This window comes from Hipposideros armiger, unplaced genomic scaffold (genome assembly GCF_001890085.2).
Source record: "Hipposideros armiger isolate ML-2016 unplaced genomic scaffold, ASM189008v1 scaffold_745, whole genome shotgun sequence".
In the NCBI taxonomy this organism is placed as follows: domain Eukaryota; kingdom Metazoa; phylum Chordata; class Mammalia; order Chiroptera; family Hipposideridae; genus Hipposideros; species Hipposideros armiger.
Window position 1 is genome coordinate 429,195 of NW_017732095.1, and position 4,138 is coordinate 433,332.

Here is a 4,138-nt window from a genome sequence, read left to right on the forward strand (position 1 = left end):
TACCATTCAGAAAAGAGAAAGAAGTGCTGGTTCATGTCCTTCACGGGCAGAAGCCAAGCTGGGATTAGCAGACGATGTCTTGGGGGAACATCTGTGAAGGTTAAAGGAGGAGGAGCTGGGCCAGGCATGGGGGAGGGGAGCAGGACGGGGCAGGACGCCTGGGGCTGCCACACAGGCTGGACAGGCTCAGGCAGGAGGTGGGGGGTTCTGGAGCCCAATTCCCCCCTTTCATGGGGTCCGGTGTGTCACAGGCATGACACGTGTTAGTATCCCCACAAGCTGAGTCATTGGGCAGGAGCCTCCCCTTGAAGTGTGTCCTGGGTGCCCGGTGAAAAGTCCTGGTGAAGAGGGCCCCACGGGGCTCAGTCACCTCTGTGCCCAGGCTCACACTGCGTGGCCGCACGCTTTGCACTGCAAGGATCCACTTTACTCAGGGCTGGAGCGGTTCCTCCGGGATTCCCAGGGGCCTCTCTTTTAGGGGGACTTAGAGGAGGGAGGGCAGCAGGGTGAACCCCATCACAGCGGTAGGTCTTAGGGCCACAACACCCATTTTCTCTGTCCTCCACCACCTTCCCCCCTGTTCTGAACCCCCTCATGCTGGTAAGCCATCACCGAGAGGGGTCCCTATGGCTTCCCTGGAGGTACAACTCCAACCTTCACTCTGGGTCAATGGCTGCTCGTGTCCATTCACAGTTACGATGGGGAAAGGGCGTGCTTGCAGACACCCCAGTAAACCATTTGGGTTTCACGGGTATCCTTCCAGCCCCAGTAACATGAAAGCATTCTACGTCTTGTTGATCACAGCCAGTTACCCCGCCAAGCTGGCGACACTTCTTCTCATTTGTTGGACCCTGGACATCAGGAGTCCAAAGTGCCCTGGTGGCCCAAGGGACTCTTTGGGGACCAGACCTTCAAGCCTACAGAGCCCAGAGTTGCAGGGACAGGAAGCTAGTGAGGGTGGTGGTCGGTGGGGCTACTTCCGCATGTTCCCTTTGTTCCTGGGTCCCTATAGCCTTCCTGTTGGGGACAGAGCACCATATAAGTAAGTGTCTGCGACACTGCGTCCTGAGGAGGGCACCCATCCTCTCAGTGTTGCCACCTCACTGTTTCCTCAGCTTTGCCCCAGAAAGCCTTCCTAGGCCTCTGTGAGGACGGCCGACGCAGGGTGGCACAGACACCCTGGGTATGAGCCCACTCCCACACTCCTTCACCTTGACGTGGCCCCACTCGCATGTTACGCTGTGAGAGCCCGTGCCCATGGGTCAGGCACTCTCTACTTGGGCTGAGGCTTGTGAGCAAGGTGGGCCTGGAGTCCTTCTCACCAGGCCCGGCATGACGGGGGGGGGGGAGCCCGGGGGAGCTGGCCTGCCACCAGGTAGCTGGCTGGTCTCCCTGAGGAAGGACAGGGGTCCAAGACTGTCCTCTGTTGCTGAGAACTTGGACACTCAGACATAGCTGGATCTGCCTCAGAAGTAGGAGCTGATGTTATTGGGTCTACGTCCCCACCGCCATGGCCACCCCGTCCACGTGCCCATCACATTGGTCCTGGGTGACTGACAGTGACGACTGGGCATGTGCACTGGCCTCGGCAGTGTCTGTTTCATGGTTCAGCGCCTCTTCCATGACCAAGATTTCCTTCACACACCACCACGTCTACTCCCAAGTGCCCACTCACGTGCCTCGCCTCAGAATTCCTCATCCCTGAGCCTACAGCCTTGTCCTTCTGGGGCCCACTGCACACCGCCCAGAAATCGGCACCTATTCTCATCCCAGCCACTCTTCCTTCCACAGAGTGGGCGACCCGCTGCTCGAAGCTCTGCTCACTGGGCAGCTTCACTCTCCATCGTCTTCAGCCCTTGCCTGTGGCTGCACGGCAGCTGCCATCCGTCTCCAGCTCACTCCCATAACAAGCTGCCCCATCTATAACGCTGGCCCACACCTCTTCTTCCTTCTTCATCTGGTCATACAGAGCCCCCCACACAGCCATACATGTGAGCTGGGGAACGACGCTGGTGTCGTTGTTGTGGTGACACGGCAGTCAGGGCACCTGCTCGTGCCGCTGATGCGTACCCTCGTGACCACGCTTTGAAAGACTGCTGCTGAACCCATGTGGCCTTAGGACATGGTGAGTCCAACAGCTAACTGTGCCTCAGGATGGGAAGTTTCAGACACAAGGTCATTTGTCNAAGAGCGCAATGATAATACCAACATGGGCCAGTGAAGCGACGTCCTCCACAACTAGACTGAAGAACAAAAGGACAGCAACTTGTCTGTTCCCCTTCCCTAATTCCCTAATGCTGTTCCCCTCCCCAATTCCCCAATAAAACCTTAAAAAAAATCAGTTTGGGAAAATTCTGAGCTTAAATATATCACGTCTTCCCATCTATGAATATGGTATATTTCTCTACTTATAAGTCTTTTTTCTTCTCAGCCGTGATTTTCAGTTTTCAGGGTATTGGTCTTGCACCTACTTTCTTAGATTTACTCCTAAGTAAGACGTATTATCTGATACTGTTGTAAATAAGGTTTTTAATTTTTCATTGCCCGAGTGTAGAAATTCAGTTAGATTCCCATATCAGACTGGCCTCTCGCAGACTGAAATGAGCAGACCAGCGGGATGGTGGAGAAGGGCTACAGAGGCAGTGGGCCAGTGCACAGCCCAAGGCCCTCTGACCTGCAGCCTGTGATGTGCTGACCCACTTTCCCTCTGGAACCCCATTCCCCAGAGCCTCAGAGGTCAGTCTGCCCCCACAGTCAGTCTCTGCTAGAGTCTTCTCCCATCCCAGGCACCTCTCTGGCAGGACTTCAGAGGGACCCGTCATCTTCCTCTCCCACATGGCCCACATCTGGCCAAACACAAGCTCTCCTCCCCACCCTCCCTTCTCTGGATGGAACATGGTTTGTCCCCAGCCCAGCTCTTGCCTCCTTTCTGCCTCGCGTGTCCTCCTCACCATCCTACAGGCCCCAGGCAGGCTCAGCTCCCTGACACTCACCAACAACAGAGAAACCCCTCAGGCTGAGGGGTCCAGCTGGTCCCCACCACGGAGCCCAGAAGTGATGGCCCCAGCGACAGCTGCCTCCCAAGAAACAGCTTCACAAACCCTCCACCCTCTATGCTGGGCCTGTTCGTAGACAGATTGTGAGCATGTGCTTCCTAACTGGGTCTGTCACCCAGCGAGTGGCTTCTGCTTGGTGATCTAGACCTTCGCCTGAGTTTCCACCTATTGCATCTTGGTCCCTCAGTCAAAACTTTGAATTTAACATCCTCTTATGAGTCCCCTGCAGCACAGGACCTCCCCAGGCCAGAGCTCAGGACCCACCTGAGTTCGGAGCCCAGACGACAGTATGTGCTAGAGGAAGGCGCTCTCACAGGAGCTGGCGAGCTCAGCGCTGTGAGGCGTCACTAGTACCTCAGCAGCTCAGCTTGCACAGGCTTATCTCTGCTCCTGCCATGCGTCACAGCGAGTTGGCAGGACAGGGGTGCTTCAAGCCATGTGGCCATTCAGGGTGTCAGGATCCTTCCATTGATGGGGTCCGTCACTGGAGCCCTCTGCACCCAGGCAAGTGACAGGAAAAAGGAAGTATGGAGGATTGTACAGAGGTGGCTCATGGGCCAGGCCTGGATGTGGCACCATCACTTGCACCTGCGATCCACAGCCAAGATCCCACCACGTGGCTCCATCGAACCAGAAGGAGGCTGGAAAATGGGGTGTAGCTGTGTACCCCAGATGTGTGTGACAACACAGCAGGCCTCAGTTCAAGTCTCCCACCTACCACTCGTGTCCTGGGTAGCTTGGCACAAGCTGCCCGGGGTGAGATCTCCTTGTGAACGGGGAGGGCGAGCGCTAAGGGCACTCTGTCCCTTCCTGTCTTTACTTTGGTTCCCTGATAGGCTGGATGCTCTCAGACAGCTCAGTGACATGGAGGCGGGGCCGCAGCTCACGGTCAAGGTGAGCTCCAGGTCCTCCCCGCTAGTTCCTAAGGGCCATGGGGAGCCCCCCCACTCAACGCCCACCTGCCTGATGGCCATCCAACGGGAGAAGCCCAGAAGGTCTGGCCATTGTGTCAGGGGTCAGATGTGCCTCCCTGTGAACCCCCACATCTGCTCTGTCTGGCGGTTCCTCCCTCACCCTTCATT